General features: G+C 40.3%; 1 protein-coding gene across 7 annotated transcripts in view; it reads left to right on the top strand.

Annotated features, from left to right (window-relative positions):
• Nucleotides 1-24,877, top strand: part of spopla (speckle type BTB/POZ protein like a) — a 234,251-nt gene that overhangs the window by 24,212 nt on the left and 185,162 nt on the right. For 2 of the 7 annotated variants that reach the window (XM_041201296.1, XM_041201295.1), the window contains exon 2: nucleotides 13,883-14,060. The exons of 4 other annotated variants lie outside the window; for them this stretch is intronic. The gene's annotated coding sequence lies outside the window, so the exon portion shown is untranslated. Of the gene's footprint in view, nucleotides 1-13,882; nucleotides 14,061-23,572; nucleotides 23,710-24,877 lie in introns of those variants that run through there. One more of the 7 variants, XM_041201298.1, reaches the window with a different exon arrangement.

Genomic DNA, 24,877 nt, shown 5'->3' with positions numbered 1-24,877 from the left:
TATTCTTGTCATCAGATACCATGTAAAATGACATGCTTTTCTCCAAAACGATTGCACATGAACACAGATGAGAAAGCTTATTTGGCTTATTTTAGCTTATTCTTCGAGAAAGACCCTGCCCATATCCCAACATCTAATTATTAAAATTATTGGAGGATTTGTACATACGTTATTCCACTCGGACACAGCCAAGGTCAGGTATTTCAAAGTATGAAAATTGCTTATGCAAACTTTTTATTCTACTTAGCTTTAGAGTCAAGATACTGAAGGGAGGATGTCACACATGTCAGAGTTGGAAGAACAGGGTGCATGCTGCCTTAACAGGCTGCTTAGGTTGTAGAGGGAGGGCCATGGAGGGATTTATAGATGAGGAATTTGGTATGTTGAGGGGATAAGTAATGGATGATGGGAATGACATGGTAATAGGATGAGAGCTTTAGCATGAAATAAGAAAGCAGTGAGTTTTAAGGAAGATGGAACTTGAGGGGCATTGAAGTAAATGAGTTTGGTGATAAAGACATGCATAAAGATGAGGCCAAATTAAATCGTTTTTATCTATGGTACATCATATTGTTGGCTTCTTTTGTCCCAGCATGATGCATGCAGGATTTAAAAACTGGGTTAGCAAACAGAAAATAGCATAACTTTTTTTGACACAATAACCCAAGAAACTGTTATGTTTTCAACAGGTATCTGTGGGAGGGCCCAAGCCATTTAATTCAAGTAAAAGAATCCTGTGGGTTTTGTTTAAATATACTTGACAAGTTCTGTTGGATATACGTGTTGAAATTTTGTTTGTCATGTTTAATTAATATGCCACCTTGAGTAGTCCATCTGAGGCCATCGGAGAGATATAAGATGGTAAGACTCTGTGGAGGCCAGCAATTCATTGCTGGTTAAGTCATATACCTTGCAGCAGGCCCAATTCACAATGTGAGTTTGGTGCAGTAGACAACTTAATTATTTTTTTAAGAAGGGGTAGTTAAGCCTGTGATTACTGTATATTTACAGTGTTAATTGCTACATTTCACTTGCATGTTTACTGGTTAACAATTTTGTTCAGTTTATGTTCAAGTCAGGATTAGTTCCTGACAGAATGTTCATTCTGCACCTTCTAAAGTTGTGGCAGATCGTAGAAGGCCACGTAATAGAATAGTGAAAAGAGTTTTCTATTTGATGCGTAGATTCACTGTTAATCAGATAAAATTGGACAGATGAAAGGAACATTCTAATTCAAGAGAACTCTCTTGGTAAAGTTACTCGGGATGCTAAACCTGAGAAACCTATCTGGAATAAAGCCCATAGTGGATTTCGGTGGTCTTGAGGGTGATATGGTACAATATCTGTTCCTGTTGACCAAAAGTACCGACTTCACTGCAATCATGATGCTTTTCTCCTTTAAGAAACAGTCACTGCCTTTTAGACATCAGGACAGAAGGTTCTGGGAGTGTGATATTTACAAGGCTTACTCCCCCATGGAAAACTATTGCAGTCATGAAAGATTTGCTTTTATGTAGTACAAACCAACCTCTGCTACCAAAAATGTCTAAAAATGACCACTGCACCATTTCCCAGAATGTGCACAGATGGCCTTCCAGCTGCTACATTAGTTTGTCTGTTTTTTTTTTAATGCTGCAGCTAATTGCGTTACATCGTTGTAAAGTGCAGCTTTGTTACTCGCTATTAAAAGCAGGCTGAGTTTTTATTTGATTTTGGCAGTAAACTGAGTTTGGCCTGGGGTTATTAAATGTACGATGCTAAAGGTAGTACTGTATTTTGGGAAACGGGTATGGGATTGAAAAATTGAGGGTTTGGGCATGATGGACAATGACTATTTTATATGAATAAATTATGCAAATCTGAGTTTGGATATGATTCAAAACTGACATTGCATTCATGATCTCAAGTCACTCAAATTACTTGATCATCTTGGGAAAGTATTTGTTAATTGCAAGCGGTCTGTAGTGCTCAAAATGTAATCCTTTCTACTAGCATTTTCTTGCCTAATAAATTTAAATATCTTTTGTTGGATATATTTTTTCATAAGGCCAAGAGTGAAAGGAATATTCTCTCTGACATGGCTGTTAAGGCCACAACATTAATCTAGAATCCAGGCTGGATCAGTGCGATCTCCTTTTCTAGGTTAGGAACTTTCTCATCTACTATACTTGTCAAAACTGTTAAGTACAGAAGCAAATGGGATTTGAAATAATGAGATGGCTGAGGGAAATCTCTTTTTTGTATATTGTAAACTTCAGATTTCGAGCTCATGGATGATTAAATATTTCAGAGACATATGATGCAGTGTTGGCACTGCGTTCTGATATTCATAAGCTGCAGAGAAGTCAATATTGAATTTGAGACTACATAAAAAAAAAAGCTGCAATTAAAAGTAAAAGCTAGAAATCTGGTCTATGGACAGAAAATGCTGGTAATGCACCTGAAAAGAGAAAAGATGGTGTTTTGGTTACATAATCTTCATCAGAATGAAAGCTTCTACTTTGTGCACATCTGCTTTAAATCATATTTGCATGAATCACACATCCAAAAGAGAAGAAAATTGGAAAAAAAGATTCAACAGTTGCTTGGACATTATAGTGGGTGGACAAGTTAACTGGCAATGACCACAGTTGAATTCAGGCATGCACATACTTTTCTTGCTTTTTGTGATTAAGACCCATGGTGTAAGCAGGCTTGTTTCACCAATACTTTCCATATGCTCCACGTGACTCTTCAGTTTAAACAGGCACTGGATGTATTGTTAAGAATCCAGTTGCAAATTGCCCAATAATTGCATAGCATGATTTCTGGCACTTCTGAAGGGTCTCATTATATTTTATTGTAGTTACAGTGGTTTGGCCTGAAACGACTTGATGATATCAATGAATTTGCATGCCTCTGAATACAGATAGGCCAATGTAACAACTTGACTTGAAGAATAAGGAGTTTTCAATATTCTGACCTGCATTTCTCCCTACACCAACACCATTTAAAAACAATCAGTTGTGTAAGGGATCTTGTATCCATAAAAGCTGTGTTTGCTGACATGACAATCACCACACTTTAATGGATCTGAAATCCTTTCAAAAGTTTGAGATTTTTTATTGTGCTATATAACTAAATCTAACTAAAGTCTGAAACCAAATTTCACTAATTAATTTTTTTGTATAAATGAGCATGAGAAGCAACTTTTAATGTACTTTTATTATCTGGAATTTATATACATTCTACTGTTAAATGTTCTTGAAGTGAATGGAGAATATTTTTGGATTTAAAGCTATGTGTAATTGAAAGTTACACCATAAAATCAGTGAGTAAAACAGTGTATATTCACACTTGGTATATTTTTCTTCCTTTCCTTACCCATATGAATACCCAGTTGCAATGCTAATGCAGTTTATTTATAGTTTTTCTGTGGATATTGTATGAACCTGTCATACTAGATGAATATTAACTGCTGCAGTTTTAGCCCACATGCGGTCTTGATCACGTAGTGTACAAGAACAAACTACTTTTGAATGTGCCCTGTTTCAGTTTGATAAGCTGTCAATTTGATGCCCTGTTTATATTACGATGTTCCCCTGAAGACAAAACACTAACTGGTGGAAGATATAAATTGCTGGGAGCATTGATGCAAGCTGAAGAGATAGCTATTTTGTTCATGACATGGAAGACATGGAAACTGAGTCTGCCCTTGTGGCTAGTAATGGGGTTTTCACACTGCTGGTCTGTACAGACTATATGCTGAAATTCTGTGACCAGAAGTGTAAAGTCAATAAACCGGACATTGAGCATCTGTTTTATTCCAGTGTTACCTCTGAAATCTGAAAATGCTCCATGGTATAAAGGGGGTAGGGCTAAGGCAGAGGTGGATAAATTCTTGGTAAGCAAGAAGGCGATAGGTAATCGGGGGTAGGTGGGATGCAGATTTCGGGTTACAATCAGATCAGCCAAGATCTTATTGATTGGTAGAGCAGGCTTGAGGGGCTGAATGGTCTACCCAGATCCTTGTTTGTATGTTAATATGTAGAACATTTGTAGTGTGTCAAAGTGTGGAACTGGTTTTGACTACTGCTATTTGAGCATTTTAACAGTTTCAAGTTTCCAGAACTGTAGTAATGTACCATTATGAATCTTGGACTGCTGGTTACAACTGCTTTTCACTTGGTGAAGGTATTAAGTCAGTTCTGAAATAGTAACATCTACAAATATGGTTCAGTGTGTATGCTTTTAACTGTTGGCCAATTACAAGGAAATTGATTATTGATCAGTTAAAGGGAAATAATTGTACCAAACTACTGATCACCTTGATTATACCTGCGGTACTGCACTAAGCTGCAGGAAGCTTGTTCATATAAGTTTACTATATGATCAAAGTAATCAAGAATTTTTCAAAGCAGTCTTGGCAGATTTCTTGACTATTCTTTCCTCCTATCTGCATTTCCATCCATCACTCAAGAAATAGTGAAGCAATAGATGCTTAACAAACATTTTTATCGTCATTTTTTAGTTATTAACCAGGCTGTCCATTGCTTGGGTGGAGAGTCACAAAGGATAGTGGGTTCTGTTTGTAATTTGGATTGTCGAACCTTAAATGCTCTTCAAGGTCATCAGTTTCCTGTCTTTGTCCAAACTCATTGGCCTTACCAGAAGTCTCTGTTGCTGTTTAATAAATTTTCTCTTAAGTAGCTGACGCTTCCATAAATTAGATGAGGATGGTTGTCTCAATATAACGTCAATAATATCGAGACTGGTCCCCACACAGGAAGTTTAAAAGCATATACTTTAAGGTCTTTATTTATCCTTAATGCTTTAGAGAAAAAAGTTAAGATGCAGGTGTGTCCTGTTCTATTTGGGGAAATGTGAACCTTGCCCTCAAAGATGCACCAAAATTTACAACTCAGTTCTGTTTTCATCATCTGGTGTCCTGTGTTGCAAAATGAGCGAGGCCAATTTTCCTGCAATTGACCCTTCCATTTTATATTTGGGATTGCAAATCTGCATTTTCTAAGAACAGCATCAAAACTGCTATTTTATAATTGGAGGGAAAAGAGTTTTTGGTGAATTTTTGGTCCCAGAGAAATGAAATGCAGTAATATTGGAGAGTTGGATGCTTTTGCATCCCTTGTTGCCATTGATATTTGCCCTAAATTTGCTAATGCTGCATTACTCTCTAATTTAGCTGCTTTGCCTGCAACAAGACCTATCCTATTAAATAACTTCGGCATAGTAGCTGCAGCCAACACTACACTCCATAAACTAATTTGTATTGTAAATCAGTCCTATCAACCTGACCGGGTTCAAAGGCTGTGAGGCAATGCAACTTGTTTACCAGATGGGTTATAGCTAATGTCTCATTAGCGAAAAGGAGGCCGACTTTTGATCAGAAGACCTCTCGCGATCTTCTGCCTCTTACTTAACATTCTATCCACCCTTTCCTCCTTGTTAACCTCTATCCTACAGTAGAAGAATAGATGTCCCAAGACCAGTATCACCAAGACAGGTTCCTGCACCAGACCAATGCTATGAAGCATTGTTACTTTTTCAATCCAGCAGATCCTTTCCATTCTGCTCCAAATCCACATCAGGTCAGGTCAGACATGTGAGGCCTGATACTGGTATCACTATAGCCAAGTGCTATGTGTTCTAATGGTAGTTATTAGCAACTAAACCAATGATGGCACCAGTCTCAAGCTTCTGGAAACATTCTCATACTTTGGGTGTAATACTGTCTATGAATGCCACTGTTGTTGAAGAAATCCATACCTGCATCCAGGAAGCAAGTTCTGCCTACAATCGACTCCTTGATCATGCCTGGAAGTAGCATGACTTTAAACGGAAAACTAAAATCAAATTCTACCAGGCCATTGTCCTTACCAGCCTGCTGTACCTTGCATAACCCTGGGTCTGCTATAGGTGCCACATCAAAGCTCTGCAATGCTTCCTCTAAAGACACCGGAGATCAATCATGCAAATTCAATGGCAGCACAAAATTAGAAACAAGGTCCCTCATCGTGCATAGGCAGGGTTTCTGATTCAGTATTAATATTATTTATATGTGTCTGCCAAACTTCAGGGTGCCTTTTGCGATCAGGTAGATTGCTTAGCCATTCTGAGCTTTTTCTTGGCTCACCATTTTCAGTGGTTGTTGTCTGTTGCCTTCCACTGTACTGTTGTTTTAGTCACCAATAACGCTATCATTCTAACAGATGGTACTTGGCTACAGTGATATCAGTAGCAGACCTCGCACATCTGACCTGACTTGTGTGTGGATTTGGAGGAGAATGGAAAGGATCTGCTGGATTGAGAAAGTAACAATGATGAAGTATGTGGAGAGTGAATGAACAAAGACATTTTTTGAATGTAATTAGGAAAAGGCAGAGAAACTAAAGCGTAGGACTAATTTTCGAGAGTTTTTAAAATTCATTTACGGGATGTGGACATTGCTGGCTAGGCCAGCATTTATTGTCCATCCCTCGTTGCCCTTGAGAAGGTGGTGGTGAGCTGCCTCCTTAAACCCATATGGTGTAGATACACCCACAGTGCTGTTAGGAAGGGAGTTCCAAGATTTTGGCCCAATGACAGTGAAGGAACAATGATATATTTCCAAGTCAGGATGGTGCATGGCTTGGAGGGGAACTTCCAGGTGGTGGTGTTCCCATGTGTCTGCTGCCCTTTGTCCTTCTAGATGGTAGTGGGTTTGGAAGGTGCTGCCAAAGGAGCCTTGGTGAGCTTCTGCAGTGCTTCATGTAGATGGTACGCAATGCTGCCACTGTGCATCAGTGGTAGAGGGAGTGACTTGGTGGGTGGGGTACTAATCAAGTGGGCTGCTTTGTCCTGGATGGTATCAAGCTTCTTAAATGTTGATGGAGCTGCACTCACCAGGCAAGTGGAGAGTTTCCCATTACACGCCCAACTTGTGCCTTGTAGATGGTGGACAGGCTTAGGGGAGTCAGGAGATGAGTTACTCGCCACAGGCTTCCAAGTCTCTGACCTGTTCTTGTAACCATCATATTTATTTGGCTATTCCAGTTCAGTTTCTGGTCAATGGTAACCCCCTGGATGTTGATAGTGAGGGATTTAATGATGGTAATGCCATTGGAACATCAAGGGGTGATGATTAGATTCTCTATTGTTGGAGATGGCCCTTGTCTGGAACTTGTGTGGCACCAATGTTACTTGCCCCAGCTCAAGCCTGGATATTATCCTGGTGTTGCTGCATTTGGACATAGACTTCTTCAGTATCTGAGGAGTCACAAATGGTGCTGCACATTGTGCAATCATCAGCGAACGTTCCCACTTCTGACCTTCTGATGGAAGTAAAGTCATTGATGAAGCAGTTGAAGATGGTTGGATCTAGGACTCAACCCTGAGGAACTCCTGCAGTAATGTTCAGAATTGAGATGATTGACCAACAACCACAACCACAGCCATCTTCCTTTCTGCTAGATATGACTCCAACCAGCAGAGAGTTTTCCCCAATTCCCTTTGATACCAGTTTTGCTAGGGCTCCTTGATGCCACACTTGGTCGAATGCTGCCTTGATGTCAAGGGCAGTCAGTTTCACCTTGCCTTTGGAGTTCAGCTCATTTGTCCATGTTTGAACCAAGGCGTTAACGAGATCAGAAGCTGAGTGACCCTGGTGGAACCCAAACTGAGCATCAGTGAGCAGGTTATTGCGAAGCAAGTGCTGTTTGATAGCACTGTTGATGACCCCTTCCATTACTTTACTGACGATCAAAAGTAGACCGATGGGGCGGTAATTGCCTGGGTTGGGTTTGTCCTCCTTTTTGTACCTGGGCAATTTTCCACATTGCCGGGTAGATGCCAGTATTGTAGCTGTTCTGGAACAGCTTGGCTCAAGGCATGGGAAGTTCAGGAGCACAAGTCTTCAGTAATATTGCCCGAATACTGTCAGAGCCCATAACCTTTGCCATATCCAGTGCCTTCAACCATTTCTTAATATCATGTGGAGTGATTCAAAATTGCCTGAAGACTGGCATCTGTGATGCTGAGGACCTCTTGAGGAGGCCGAGATGGATCATCCACTCAGCTCTTCTGGCTGAAGGTTGTTGCAAATGCTTCATCTTTTTATCTTTTGCACTGATTTGCTGGGCTCCTCCAGCATGGAGGATGGGGATATTTCTAGAGCTTCCTCCTCCAGTGAGTTATTTAATTGTCCATCTCCATTCACTGCTGGATATGGCAGGACTGCAGAGCTTAGATCTGATCCATTTGTTGTGGAATTGCTTAGCTCTGTCTTGTCACTTTATGCTTATGATGTTTGGTACACAAGTGGTCCTGTGTTGTAGCTTCACCAGGTGGACACCTCATTTTTAAGTATGCCTGGTGCTGCTCCTGGCATGCCCTCCTGCTCTTTTTATTGAACCAGGGTTGATCCCGTGGCTTGGTGGTAATGGTAGAGTCAGGAATATGCTGGGCCATGAGGTTATAGATTGTGGTTGAGTACAATTCTGCTGCTGCTGATGGCCCACAGCACCTCATGGGATTCCCAGCTTGAGTTGCTAGATCTGTTCCAAATCTATCCCATTTAGCACGGTGGTAGTGTTACACAACATGATGAAGGGTACCCTCAATGTAAAGATGGGACTTTGTCTCCACAAGGACTGTGGAGTATTCAATCCTACCGACACTGTTATGTACAGATGCACCTGCGGCAAGCAGGTTGGTGAGGATGAGAGCAAGTATGTTTTTCCCTCTTGTTGGCTCCCTCACCAGCCGCAGACACACTCCAGCAAATATGTCCTTTAGGACAAAGCCAGCTCGGTCTGTGGTGGTGCTACCAAGCCACTCTTGGTGATGGACATTGAAGTCCCACACCCAGAGTACATTCGGCACCCTTGCCATCCTCAGTGCTTACTCCAAGTGGTGTTCAACATGGAGGAGTACTGATTCATCAGCTGAGGGCGAGTGCAGAGCGTGATAATTAGCAGGAGGTTTCCTTACCCACATTTTATCTGAGACCATGAGACTTCGTGGAGTCGATGTTGAGGACTCCCTGGGCAACTCCCTCCCGACTGTATACCACTGTTCCGGCAGCTCTGTTGGGCCAGTCCTGCCACTGCGACAGGACATTTGATGATGGTGTCTGGGACATGATCTGCAAGGTGTGATTCTGTGAGTATGACTGTCAGGTTGTTGCTTGACTAGTCTGTGAAACAACTCACCTAATTTTGGCACTAGCCCCCAGATGTTAATAATGAGGACTTTACAGGGTCTACAGGGCTGGGTTTGCTGTTGTCATTTCTGGTGCTGAGGTCGATGCCAGGTGGTCTGTCTGGTTTGATCCCCTTTTATTGGCATCTTAGCAGTTTGATACAGTTGAATGGCTTGTTGGTTTTAAGAGTCAACAACATTACTGCAGACTGGGGTCACATGTAGGCCAGACCAGGCGAGGAAGGCAGGTTTCCTCCCTTAAAGGACATTGGTGAACCAGCTGGGTTTTTAACGACAATGGTTTCATGGTCACTATTAGATTTTTAATTCCAATACATCTGCCGTGGTGGGATTTGAACCCAGGCCCCTAAAGCATCACCAGTCCAGTGTCGATACTGCTATGCCACCACCTCACCTTAAGAGTCTTATGGAGGGAAGATTTCAAGAAAAAAGAGGACAGGAGAGAATATCACTGTTGAATGGCTTTAAAATTGAAGGAAGTTATTGGTAAATGAAAAGAATGGCACAGGATAGAGAGGTATTGAAAGACTACCATGAGCCAAGGGACCTGCCTTTGGGCAGAATGCATGGTGATGATGAGATTTCTGAGGTCCTTACAAAACATACATTCTTTGTATTCTTATGATGCTTTTTACTTTGATTTCTCCCATGCTTTCCTGGCAGTGCAACTTTGTAAGCTCACCCTTGTATCAGAGTGGACTGATTTTACTTTTAAGATTTTAGGGGTAGAGTTTTCACTTTGGACGCAATTGGCCATTTGTTATTGCACAAATTTTGAGAGTTGTCTTTTTGTCCTCCTGTTTCTGTATAAACCCAATTCATAGAATCATAGAATTTTAATGGCACAGAAGAAGACCATTCGGCCTGTTGTGTCTGCACCGGCTCTCCAAATGTGCATTATGACCTAGTGCCATTGCCTTGCCTTTTGTCGCGTACCCCTGCACATTGTTTTTATTCAAATAATCATCTAATGCCCTCTTGAATACCTCGATTGAACTGACTGTAAAACCTGCCATGAACCAGCACAATTGGGCAGTATCTTAGAACACAATTTTTTTTAAAAACTTTGCTTTGCAAAATATCCTTTGATATATTTGATTGGTAACTTGGTGCAGTTTGATTAATGCAGCTGTGAATGGGATATCGTTAAAAGGCATGACAGCCAATAGGTAATGGCTAATATTTGAGGAACAAATGTATGCATTGCAACAGTTATACATTCCTTTCTGGTGCAAACAGGAAAAGCGGCCCAACCATGACTAACAAAAGAAATTAAGGATAGAATTAGATCCAAAAAGGAGCCATATAAAGCTGCTAGAAAAAGTAGCAAGCCTGAGGATTAGGAGCAGTTTGGAATTCAGCAAAGGAGGACCAAGAGATTAATTAAGAGGGGAATAATAAGAGTATGAGAGAAAAAGATTAGTGAAGACAAATGTATGTCCCTTACAGTCTGAAATGGGAGAATTTGTAATAGACAAGAAGAAAATGGCAGAGCAATTAAACAACTACTTTCGTTCTCTCTTCATGGAGGAAGGCAGAAATAACTTCCCTGAAATACTAGGGAACCAAGGGTTTAGTGAGAAGGAGGAATTGAAGGAAATTAGTATTACTAAAAGAATAGTGCTGGAGAAATTAATGGGACTGGAAGCTGATAAATCCCCAGGGCTTGATAATCTACAACCCAGGGTACTAAAGGAGGTGGCCATGGAAATAGTGGATGCATTGGTTGTCATCTTCCAAAACTCTATAGATCCTGGAACATTCTTGGCACATTGGAGGGTGACACTATTTAAAAAAGGAAGGAGTAAAGTGAATTATTGACAGCTTAGGTAAACATCAGTAGTAGGGAAATTGTGAGTGTCTATTATAAAGGATGTGATAATGGGACAATTAGAAAATATGAACGGAATTAGACAAAGTCAGCATGGATTTACGAAAGGGAAATCATGTCTAACAAACTTACTGGAATTTCTTGAGGACTAAACTAGCAGAATAGTTAAGGGAGAACCAGTGGATGTAGTGTGTTTGGATTTTTGGAAAGCTTTTTTATAAAATTCAATTTAAGAGGTTAGTGTGCAAAATTAAAGCCCATGGGATTGAGGGTAATATATTGGCATGGATTGAGAATTGGTTGGCAGACAGGAAACAGAGAGGAGGAATAAATGTGTCTTTTTCGGAATGGCAGGTGGTGACAAGTGGGGTACCACAGGCATCAGTGCTTGGGCCCCAGTTATTCACAATATATATCAATGATGTAGATGAGGGAACAAAATGTGATATTTCCAAGTTTGCTGATGACACTCAACTTGGTGGAGATGTGAGTGGAGAGGAGGGTGTTAAGAGACTTCAAGGCGATTTAGACAAGTTGAGTGAGTGGGCACATACATGGCAGATGCAGTATAATGTGGATAAGTGTGAAGTTATCAATTTTGATAGGAAAAACAATGGCAGAATATTATTTAAATGGTTATAGATTGGGAAATGTTGATATACAAAGGGACTTGGGTGTCTTTGTACGTCAATCACTAACAGCAAGCATGCAGGTGCAGCAAGCAGTTAAGAAGGCAAATGGCATGTTGGCCTTCATTGCAAGAGGACTTGAATACAGGAGCAAGGATGTCTTACTGCAGCTGTACAGGGTCTTGGTGAGACCGCATCTGGAGTATTGTGTGCCGTTTTGATCTCCTTACCTAAGAAAGGATATACTTGCCATGGAGGGCGTGCAGCGAAGGTTCACCAGACTGATTCCTGGGATGGTAGGGTTGGGCTGACTAGGCTGGAGTTTAGAAGAATGAGAGGATGCAATTGAAACATATAAAATTTTGACAGGGATGGACAGACTGGATACAGGGATGATACTTATCTGGCTGGGGGGGTCTAAAACAAGGGGTCACAGTCTGAGGATGGAGGGTAGGCCATTTAAGACTGAGATAAGGAGAAACTTCTTCACCTAGTGGGTGGTGAACCTGTGGAATTCTCCATCACAGACAGCTGTGGAGGCCAAGAAACTGAATATATTAAAGAAAGAAATAGATTTCTAAACTCCAAAGGGTATGAGGAGAGCGCAGGAGCATGGCGTTGAGATATAGGATCAGTGATGATCATATTGAATGGCGGAGTAGACTTGAAGGGCTGAATGACCTGCTCCTGCACCCATGCTCCATGTTTTTGTCATTAATAAACAAGCATTTTTCAACTGTATCTAGCAATATTCCCGCTAAACCGTGCATGTGAGCAGATGTGCAGCTGCTTAAAGCACTGTGCAGACCTTGTCCTGTGATAATTGATGCATGTGTGTGGCTGTGCAGAAAAAATTAAAGGGACCACCCACTGGGGGGGAAAAAAGGGCCACCCATCATAACTAATTTTTAAAGGTAACATTGATGTCTAGACCATCGTGTAGAAACATGATTTCAAAAGATTGAAAATGGCTTAAAAAGGAAATGATACAGAACCATTTGGGGACAGTTGTCTGTTTTTTGTAATTTGAAATAAATATATACAAAGCTTTTCAAATGCTCCCAATAGTGTTGCACTGAAAAGAACCAACTTATTTTCAAGAGCATCCTCGAAGGTCTGCAAATGGGCATAATTAGCAGGAACTTGCTGTGGTGTTCAACATGATCTGAGAACACGGCCAGTTAGCTGAGCAGTATTGGCCTGTTGCACTATGATTTTTAACTTAGTGCGAAAGATCACCAGAAATTCAATTTGCAATTGAAATTCCGTAACCTTTTGCACTGGTTTGATCAATTTAGGTTGACGTGCTGAAACTCCAGCTCTCGGCATCTAAATTGGCTGGAAAATAACTAAAAACAAGTAGAGGGTTAAATTTTTCAAAAGCATTGACAGATTATGTTGGGTAGTATCTGTAGTCACTTGACTGTGTTGGCCTTGTAGTATGTCATAGCTTAATCCCTGTCAGTGAATTCTCAATCTCAGAATGCCTGTCCACAGCGAGGAGAAATCTGAGGGAGAATCAACCAAAATGTTGACATTTTTGGCAGTTGGGTAGAGCCATTGCTAATCCCATGTTGGGAATCCTGCTTCAGAAACTGAAACAGAGGGGGGATAGCTTGCATGAAAAGTGTCTGTCAAGAGCAAATAGCTCTTGCGGATTCTCTGTGGCTCAACAAGTTCCCTGGTTTGATCTCTGATCTATGTTGCATTAGGATCAAGGTGGTAAAGCTTCTCCTCAACTAACCCATGGGGCACCGTAGCCAAGTGGCCAGTTTCCCACTCCTGATCGCTCTCCAGAGGCTCCTATAAAAGTGTGTGGAAACATTAGGTCAGTGCAGAGTTGGTCCTGTCTTGTGGTTGATAATTTGATGGCCTATACATTTCTACTGGACATGAGCAAATTATTGGCATGTCGTCATCTATGGAATTCTACTCCAGCAAGGAATCTACCTTTAGGAAAGGAGGGAGGGGAAAAGCCATGATTAAAAATAAGTAGATTTGGGGTCGGCGAAATGTTAAGCTTGTGACACAGCTGCTACCTTAATTCCCAACAAAGTTTCAGATCATCCCACATAGTTACTCTCCCACAATTTTGTTCTAAATCTATATTCTCAATATAAACCAAGTTTTAAAGAAATCGTTAAGCAGTTCTGATGTAATATCCAACAATATAAATCTATAAGCACCCAATTATCATCTCACAAACCTCATTGCTTTTATCCAGATTCATCGATGACCTTATCGACATCAGGATTCTCTTCCAAAATGGACGTTTTGTTCTATTCAAATATTGACATTAACTAATGAAGGAGCTTAAACCGTAATAAAGTGTGCTATCACCTATCTGTCAGCTGATTATGGGTGGTTCACTTTCTCCCGTTGCTTGTGCTTCTGAAACTCATGTAAGTAGGTAACTTGAATATTTTCACTAAAAATCCAATACAGGTGTGAATGTTTTTTTGGTTAAACCCAAAATAATTTGTCCTCTGCTGCCTTGGTTAAAATAACAGTTGTAAAAAATAATTGCCTAAGCCACATGTACTTTTATCTTAAATGAATTAAATGTTGTCCAAGTATAGTGGCACAGGCAGGCTTTAAATACTAATTGGGAGGCAGCATGGAGTTGCAACTGCCAGCTTCTGCCAGTCCTTCTAATTGGCATTTTAAATTGTATTAGCTAGGATTTTACTTGCTTTTTTGTGTCAAATTGAAATACATATAGAATATACATATATATTGGAAAAAGTTATAAGATTTTGCTTCTTTCAGTTTTTAAGATTATCATTATCAGATACAGAAGTAATTTAAAAGCAGCAATTTTTTTTCATCTTCTGGTTAAAGAGTATATATTGCTTTTAAAAACAGCAGTTAGGTTTGATTTACACCAGAGGCACTGACTCTTGATTTCACATGTCTGCTCAGCCCTGAGGGTTCTAAGCAGACCTTGGGTCCCAGCCCCACTCCAAGATTTAAACACATCATTTTGGTTGACATTTCAATGCAATACTTGGGAGAGTGCTTCACTGTTGGAGGAGGTGTTTTTTAATAGACTTGCTTAGTTAAGCTTTCACTGTTTTGAATTGCAAATCATCTATTATTTATTATAATCACCCATTATATTAGTAAACATAATTATGCATTAGGTATTTACTGTAAAAGTTATGATTTTTCAGCGAGCTAAATTTTGAAACCCTGACGAGTTCTTCCGCCCTTTATTTTTATGCTCATCGATGTGGGGAGTGGAACCCTTCTTAACTTCAGCCTCTAACAGTGTCAGGAACCTCTTGATAAGCTGTAACACAGCCAAAGGCATAACTGAACTTACTTTGCTCCAGTATACCTTAAACTGAACAGTTTGAAAAACACTTCTTTCTGCTTCAGAAATTCCCTCCTCACTGTCCTTACAGTTTCTTTGAGATGGCCATTGAGAACTGAATTATTGGCTATTTTATGTCGTTGCCTTGAGCCTATGGGGATGTGGATTGAGGCAATCACAAAATTTTATATTACACTTGACATGGATAAGGAAGATTTGGCTGTCATCACGGTCTGGCAAGGTGGCCATCTATAGGCCATCTGCAGGATGGACACGCCCCAGGGGTGGGTGTGGGTGGATTTGGCTGCCTGCCTTTTTCTGTGGCATTGTCTACATCCGGGTCTCCCTGGAGAAGGGGCATGTGGTCTCCACCAGTACATTTATAGCCTTCTGCCACTGACTGATGAGCACTGCATGGACTGGACTGATTTGTGAATGTTAGCAATAATATAATTTTAGTTTGAGTTTCCCATTGCCTTGCTCAAAGTTATAGGAGAAGGAGGTCTGATTAAAACTGAGTTTCCATGGATGAGTGACTGACAGAATGAGCCATCCAGTATTTTGAGTGGTAGCAATTGTAGCCCTTATTTGCGATACTTTTTAAATACACATCAAATTTTAATTCAAGTCTGCAAAACTCTAGTCAGAAGTTGCTTTTTAAGGTTACAATCAAGTTTGAAATCAGACACCGTGACAACATGTTATTCTATCGGTGCTCTGTTGGAGGATGGATTATTGTTCCACAGTGTAATATCTGAAATGGGTGAATGATTTTTGTCAATTAACCAACTCCTAATCCTGCATCACCTTTGGCTATAAATTGTGCTTTGTATAAAGTTGGTGGCTGGTTCTGTGAACGCCTCAGTAATAGTTTTGTTTAATTCATGAGGTGTGCCACCTTTCTCACTTACATTGGATTAAAAGTCTTTTCATTGACTTGATGAGTTGCAATGGAAGCAGCTTGAAGAGTTGACCTGCAGGCTTGGCAGGAATTACAATATTTTTGCTGTTCACAGCTGATGTTATGACAACAAAATTCCACTTGTACAATTCGTTTCTGTTCCTCGAGTGAAACTGGGTCATTTAAAAAAAAGCTAGAGGAAAGGACTTGCAATAGAGCCTGGGTCATGGCACTTTGCCAACAGGAGAACATAGATATGTACATCGTTTTTTTTTGGTCATGTTGGCTTTTAAAATGTTGCATATGTTAATTGGGGAAGATTCAATGTTTAAATTTCCAGTGTTTCAGCACATTAGAACTACTAGGTAATTAGCTGTAAATCACTCAAATACTTCTGAGGAGTTAGACCATGGAAGCAACCAGTTTCTGTGCTTGCATTGACTACATTTGGGTCAGCTGCATTACTCGGCCAAGAGTTGCATGCAATCATATTGCAGTTTGGGTAATCAGATGACAACAGGTTCTAATTATATAGTGCCTTTAACATAATGAAAAGGTACTAAAGATCAGTCACGATTGTATGGAATGGCGGAGCAGGCTTGACAGGCTGGATGGCCTATCCCTCTTTTGTCCCTATGAATCATCTCATGGCGCTTCACAGGAGCAAAGTATCACACTGGGCCACATAAGGAGATATTAGGTCAGATGGCCAAAGACTTGGTCAAAGAGGTAGGTTTAAAGAAGTGTCTTAAAGGGGGAAAGTGCAATAGAGAGGTGGAGAGGTGTAGGGAGGGAATTCTGGAGCTTGGGGCCCAGGCAACTGAAGGCACACCAGCAATGGTGGAGCAATTATGATTTGGAAAGCACAAGAGGCTGGAATTAGAGGAGTGCACATACCTTGGGTGGGGGTTATGATGTTGGAGGAGACTACAGAGATGGGGAAGGCAAGGCCGTAGTGGGATTTGAAAACGAGGATAGGACTTTTAAAATTAAGATGTTGCTTGACCAGGAGCCAATGTAGGTCAGTAAAAACCAGATAATGCTGGATATTTGAAATGAAAACAATTGCTCGAAGCATCTTTGGAGGAAGGATTGATGTTCATACTTCGGGCCTTAGGATCCATAAAGATTAAGTGGAACTGGGGATCATGACAGCCCTGAAGTAAAGTAAGTTGGTCTTCCTGAGAAAGGGCTGGCAAGTCCCCTGGACTTAATGACCTGCATATAGGGTCTTAAAAGAAATGGTTGCATTACAGTTATAACCTTCCACAAGAGTTAGTGGGTGCATTGGTTATAATCTTCCAAGATTCCCTAGATTCTGGAAAGGCCTCAGTGAATTGGAAAACCACAATGTAATAATCTATTCAAGAAAGGAGGGAGACAGAAAGCAGGAAACTATAAGCCTTTTAGCCTAACTTCTGTTGTTGTGAAAATGTTGGAATTCATTGTTAAGAAAGCAGGAGCAAGGCATTTAGAAAATCATAATGCAACCAAACAGAGTCAACAGAATTTTATGAAAGAGAAATTATCTTTGACAAATTTATTAAGAGAACAAAAACAGAATTACCTGGAAAAACTCAGCAGGTCTGGCAGCATCGGCGGAGAAGAAAAGAGTTGACGTTTCGAGTCCTCATGACCCTTCGACAGAACATGAGGACTCGAAACGTCAACTCTTTTCTTCTCCGCCGATGCTGCCAGACCTGCTGAGTTTTTCCAGGTAATTCTGTTTTTGTTTTGGATTTCCAGCATCCGCAGTTTTTTTGTTTTTAAATTTATTAAGAGTAATGCTGAACAGAGACATGCTATTGAATCTTTTTGCCTTGCACTGATCAGGGCTGACGCAAGATTACCAAATTTATACTACATGAGAAAGGAGTGCTGATGGGTTGGCAAGTCAACTCTGGTCGAGGCGTTGCTATGGAGAATATACAAGTGAAGTATTATCTCCCTTGCTTTTGTTTAATTTTAAAAAGGCGCAATGCCTGGACATGTTTCTTTTGCCTACAGAGGACAGGCCCCTGTGTATGAATATATGTAGCTTCTAGCAAACGTAAGTGAGCCACATTACAAGCCTACTGATGACCTTTAATTCGTTGTTAGTGTAATTAGCACACTCTGGATTATTCAGCAAGTCATGTTCAATTGCAGAATTACGTCTAATGTTAGACATTATTTACTGAGTTTTGCAAGCACGAGTTAATTGATTATGGTCCATATTCTGGCAATTGCAAACAGCCAAAGGTATGTGCTCTTTGATATGATCCACCAGTTGTTGAGGCTTACAGCCTATGTACCAGTCATTGCACCAGCAGTGAAGTTCATATACCAGATTACTTATTTGTCTGGTAGGCAGAACGTCTTATTAGCTTGACGGCAGCATCCTGTTGGTGGAAAGTACCAATCGTGTTGCTACTGCATTGTAGCAGTGTGAAACTGCTTGCTTTACCTGTTGCTCAAAGTTTTGAGATACCTTAACCTTCCATGGTAATTTCAGGTAGACTGGGAACTTTTCAGGCCCAAGAGTGCCGGCTTTAGGTCTGTGAGCCATGGTCCGATTGGGGTAGCCATTATCCTTTGGGATAGATTCAGTTTAGCTTCACTGCACATCAAACGAGAAGAGGTATCCACGGAGTTTCAAATCCTATTCTCAGCTATCCTGCCACGAACAAATGTCCAGTGGAAACACTGAGTCCTTGGCAGCATGCCTAGCTAATCTAGTGCACACATACTGCAGGGTACCCAATGACTTATCCGATTTTCACATGCAGTGCACATGCCTGGTGGTGTTTTACGGCCTCAAGATCCACCCAGATATACATTTGCAAGCCTGACAAAGAGACTGGAATTGTCATCCTTAACCAACGTGACTATATTGACAAAATGCATGCTGATCTTAATGACGTGTCCAAATTACTATCCATTGGACCCACTGCCAATCATGACCGCACAGCCCTGCTCAAAAGCAAGTTTTAAAAAAATCACTGGTTAGACTTGTGTATGAGTAATGACCTGCCTTGTGACATGCATGATAGGATTCGTCCTCATGGTTCACTACATCTACGTAAGTACCGACTGCCCAATACGCCCTATCTTTAACTATGACTGGTTCTGTACAGCATGATTTGGCCAAATGATTGAGTGAGTTGCTGCAACCAGCTCTGTGTATGAATGGTTCCTTCCCCTTTGTGAAGACTAAATGTGACCTGTGTATCGATAGCAATGTTGTGTCTATGTTCTGTTTGATATTGTGAGCCTGTTCACTAATGTGCTGCTCAAGGTTGCCATGATTCCCCTTGTGGGGAACTAGGAGGCACAGTTTCAAAATAAGGGCTTTCCCATTTAAGACAGAGATGCGGCAGAATTTCTTCTCTGAGATGGTTAATCTTTGGAATTCTCTTCCACAGAGATCAGTGGAGGTTGGATGAATATATTCAAGTCTGAGTTAGACAGCTTTTTCATTTACGAGAGTCAGAAGTTATGGGGACAGGCAGAGAAGTGGATTTAAAGTGACAAATCAGATCAGCCATGATCTTATTGAATGGTGGAGCAGGCTCCAGGGGCCGAATAGCCTACTACTTCTATTTCTTATGTTCTTAAGGGTTGAGAGCATGCATGCTGTGGTGCAAGGTGCAGAAGATGAATTTCATGAAGTGACAAAAAGAGTGGTTAGAGGAATGCTGATCATCACAGATACTTATGATCATTTGGTGTATCTGAAACAAGAAGGATGAAATTTAACTCGGTTCCAAGTGGAATGACTCAGAGCAGAGACAGTTGTTGGGAAAAAGGATGTGGCTCATCAAACTCAAGAAGAGAAAAAGATAGCCATGAAGGTAAACAGGATAAAAGAGAGAAACTGAAATCACATGGAAGAGCAGCTGAACTGGAGATGAAGTGACATTAAATTAAACATACGTGTTTGGCATTTTATTAATGTTACAAATACTCAGCAGGTCAGGCACCATCTGTAAAGAAAGAAACATATTACAGGTCTAATGCCCCTTTTAGCATTTTCTGCTTTGGGTGATGAGACAGTTGTACTTTACCAGAAGGCAGAATGAGTGTAAAATTATGCTGTATTTCCTTTGTGTAGTCTTGGTGACAGTTGCGTATGCTGTGCAATGATCCAATGATGTCGTGAATTGAGAATTTAAGCTGCTTTTTTGAGCTAGTTTGTAAAATTACTATTTTAAAACACTCAAGTTTTTTAATGTTTGCTCTTTTCAGTTGATTAAGGAATGCTCAGGGACCATTTATTTTTCTGTATTCTGTGCCTTAACTTTCCAATAATAATTTTCAGCTTTTTATACTGAATTGACTTTGCAGATTTATATTGTATTCTTGATTTTGAGTATCTGTCAAATTTTCTATACAAGCTTCACATTAAACATGCAATGAGAGAATTGTCAACTCTCAATATCCACTGTTTTCTTCAAGCCATCTGAAGGTTAATTTTTCTTTAGTTTCCACAGTGACTCAAAACAGTTTACACAGCAAATAATTTAAACATTCAAACCAAAAAGATCAATGAGTCAGAAATGATGACACAGGAAGAGGTGTTTTGCTTCTTTATACCTGTGTGGGTGCTAGTTCTTTAACTTGTGTCATTCCATTTCTGCTTCTATCCCACATTCTCTTATAATCTTCCTTGTTAAAATTTTATTCAATGCCTGTCTGAAGCGGTGTGATATTCTCTGCCTCAATGGCTATTAGTGACAAAGCCTTCCCCATTCTAAGCCAGCATGAAAAGTTTTGTCTAAATTTGCCTTGTTTCTCATGTGATGATTGTTAATTTCTTGCTATTGGTTAGCAAGCAGAAAACAATGTTTAATTATTTCTCTTCTCAAAACTTTGCTGATTTTGAGACCATCTATTAGATTCCATCTGCACCCCCTCCAAAAAATTGTACTTTACATTTTTCTGCATGGAACCTGCATTTTCCTACAATCTCCTAGATTATTTTTACAATTTGAAATGCTACCTAATAAACTTCAAATTTCAGTATCATTCTCACTTGTGCCAATGTGTAAATTGTTTACATAAATGGAAAACAACGGTTCAGAGCATATATACCCCCATTACTGTACACATGTTGCCAAACATAAAAATGTCTGTTTACCTCTACCCTCTGCCTTTTGTCCCTTAGCCATTTTACATATTTAATTTAGTAAAACCAATAAGTAAAACTCATGTACATGGTTAGCACTCAGGTGAGCGAAGGATTAGGCTTAGCTGCGATGTCACCCAAGTGTCATGAAGAGATATTAATGTGTATAATGTTATTGGAAATTATTTTTAAAAATAGAATTCTAGTGGGGGTCTGTGTCAAGGTGTACATCTGTGTGTGTCTTAATTGGATGAAAGCCAGCTAGTCTGGGTGCTTTGATGTATTGATGTATGTTTTGAGATGTTGAACAGAGGGTGAACAGTAAGGAGATCAGTAAGGTAAAGTGTTCGTTTGCATTTATTGAATAAACTGTTGAAGACTGCAGGTAAAATCTTGCACCTAGCTAGAAGAAGCCAAGCAATGTGTTTACTTTTTCAGCTTACCAATAAAATTGGTGCTATGAAAGGGGTTTTATTGTTAGAAGAGCTGAAGTTCAAAAGACCTAGTGATACAATGGAAAATTTACATTCAAAGGAAAAGATAGGTATAAAGAAGAGAGTTTGTATGTGTAAGGTAGAGGCATTTAAGACCTAACCAGCCTGTATGCCTCCAACCAACTTGCAAAGGAACCTTAATTGGAATCCGTAAGGTCAAATGTACTTTTCCTGGTGTCTGTTTAAAGTGTATGGGCTACTGTTGCCTTAATGGAGATTTACTTAGGGTGATTAATTTGGGGATTTGTTAAAAAAATTATTATAGTAGTAATTTATAGCCATGTGTATGTGTTTAATTTGTTGTTAAATTAATATATGTTTAATTTAGTTTTACATAAAAGCCACGAGATGCGGTGGTCTTATTCCTACTGAATCCCAAGTTTGCATCACGAAATTACAAATTGCAAAAATGGATTATGACAGTTGTTTCAAGTACCCTTCTTGGATTTGAACAACTTGGCCTTTACAATCGGCTGTGTCATAATACATGGTAAAGCTCATATCAGGAGGACATTTGGCTCCCATGGAACTGTATATCAGCAATGAATCAAAACCTTCAGTGGAAAAAAAAAATGATGGTCTGGAGCCTCTGCTTGATTTTTGCAGGTATTTTCGTTGCAGTTGCTGTACCGTTATTTCTCAAAATTTGTTTATGGGATGTGAGCATCACTGGCTAGGCCAGCAATTTTTGCCCATTCCTAATTGCCCTTGAGAAGATGATGTGCTGCTGCCTTGAATCTTTGCTACCATGTGATGTAGGTACACCCACAGTGCTGTTAGGAAGGGAGTTGCAGGATTTTGATCCAGTGAAATTGAAGGTATGGTGATATAGTTCCAGGTTAGGATGGTGTGTGACTTGGAGGGAAACTTGTGGGTGGTGGTGTTCCCATGCATCTGCTGTTCTTGTCCTTCTAGGTGGTAGAGGTTGCAAGTTTGGAAGGTGCTGTTGAAGGAGCCTTGGTGAGTTGCTGCAATGCATCTAGTAGATGGTACACACTATTGCCACTGTGCTTCGTGGTGGAGGGATTGAATGTTTATTACGGTGTATGGGGTGCCAATCAAACGGGCTGCTTTGTCCTGGATGGTGTCAAGTTTCTCAAGTGTTGGAGCTGCACTCATTCAGGCAGATGGAGAGTATTCCATCACACTCCTGACTTGTGCCTTGTCATAGGTGGACAGGCTTTGGGGAGTCAGGAGGTGAGTCACTCACTGCAGAATTCCCAGCCCCGATCTGCCTTTACAGCCACAGTATTTATATGGCTGGTCCAGTTCAATTTCTGGTCAATGGTAACCCCTAGGATGTTGATAGTTGGGGATTCAGCAATGGTAGTGTCATTAAATGTCAAGGGAAGATCTCTCTTGTTAGAGATGGTCATTGCCTGGCACATGTGTGGCATTAATGTTACTTGCCACTTATTAGCCCAAGCCTGAATATTGCCTAGGTCTTGCTGCATTTGGACTGCTTCAGACTGCTTCAGTATCTGAGGAGTTGTGAATGGTACTGAACATTGTGCAGTTATCTGTGAACATTCCCACTTCAAATCTTAAGATGGAGGGAAGGTCATTGATGAAGCAGCGAAGATGGTTGGGCCTAGGACACAACTCTGAGGAACTCTTGCAGCGAAGACCTGGAACTGACATGATTGACCTCCAACAACCACATCCCCTGATTCCCATTGACTTCAGTTTTGCTAGGGATCCTTGATGCCACACTGTCAAATACTGCTTGATATCAAGGGCAGTCACTCTCACCTCACCCCTGGAGTTCAGCTCTTTTGTCCGTGTTTGGACCAAGGCTCTAATGAGGTCAGGAACCAAGTGGCCTTGGTGGAACCCAAACTGAGCATCAGTGAGCAGGCTGTTGCTGAGTAAGTGCCACTTGATAGCACTGTTGATGACATTTTCCATCACTTTGCTGATGATCGAAAGTAGACTGATGGGGTGCTAATTGGCCAAGTTGGATTTGTCCTGCGTTTTGTGGAGGGGACATATAAGCAATTTCCCATTGCTGGGTAGTTGTCTGTGTTGTAACTGTACTGAAAACACTGCCGAATTGAGTGGTTTACTGGCATATTTTGTGTTTAGGCAATGAGCAAATGTGTTTGAGCGGAAACCTGAGTTGGGGATGGGGAACGTGGAGAGGGACATTTTTCAAAATGGGTGCAATTTGCGCTGAAATCGCTAATTCCCGGCCAAAGTGGACTTTACCTCCAGAAATTTGATGAGAAAGCAAGTATGTTTTTTTTTGAATTGTATACTGCTGTTGTTCTACATGGACTAATCTTTCTATGCACAAAGTATATGTTTGTGTGTCATGCAGTTTTTTGGAAAATTGAGAAATCTAACTGAACAGCACTTGCGTTGAGAAATTTAGGAGAAACCTGATGTAATGCTTACGTTACACCAAAGATGACTTTAGAAGCTTCTCGATTGTAGGAGGAAGGAAGGATTGACGGAGGAAAGATATTCCAATTTTGGGAAGTATGAATTCAAATAGGAGATTTTGCAATTAATGTTGATCTGGGTGGCACTAAATAGGGGTTTGTCTACTGTCATGTAGCTGTTGTACAATGTTTAATTGGGTCATGTTAATGTCAGGCTGTAGTAGATTGTTGTATCAAGCAGCTTCATTTTCATTTACTGGCTGCTTTGAACATTTGCAGTGCTTGACGGGTCTTTACAGCTTCTTATTCCAAATTAGAATTTAATTAATGCTGGTCTTGTACACCTCTGATTTAAATTATCTGGGTGAAGAACAATCTTCAGTGAAAGATTTGAATGAGTTGCCTTCTGATTCTTGGGCTTAATTACCTAAACATCACTGACTCTGAAATATACTTGCATCAAATCTTTCTGACTACAATAAATACTGGAACAGGTCAAGAATTAAATCTATTTGGATGAAATTGTGATTTGCGTGAAGTGTATAATTATAAGCGGCAGCATTTTGATCTGCTAAGTTTGGAAAATCAGAAGGGAGTTTGGTTTATTTAGAGTTAAATAGTTGGAGTTATCTTATGAAATATAATCCATACTCAGTGTATTAAAATGTATATTACATTTTTGGCCCTGTCTTTCTTCTGAGTATATAAGTTGCTTGAATATCTCTTAAGATGATTTCTTGTACATTTATTTCTGTAGGGTATATCATGATTTTTGGGAAGCACAGTTAGATTATAGGATGTCATTATTGCTTGAGTTGAGAATGTTGTAGCCAACTTTGTGGTGATATGATAATTGGAATGAGGATCTTTCTGTCCATACAATAGCAAAGTTACTGGACTAGTGACCCAGAGGCCTGATCTAATAACCAGCCACTGTTCCAAACTTGTTCATCACCATTTCTAATGAACTTGTCCCAGCAGAGGTGTGGTGACAGTGATATACAAGTAGGACGGTGT

The sequence above is a fragment of the Carcharodon carcharias genome, chromosome 12 (genome assembly GCF_017639515.1).
Source record: "Carcharodon carcharias isolate sCarCar2 chromosome 12, sCarCar2.pri, whole genome shotgun sequence".
Lineage (NCBI taxonomy): Eukaryota > Metazoa > Chordata > Chondrichthyes > Lamniformes > Lamnidae > Carcharodon > Carcharodon carcharias.
This window is presented reverse-complemented; position numbering and strand designations above follow the sequence as displayed.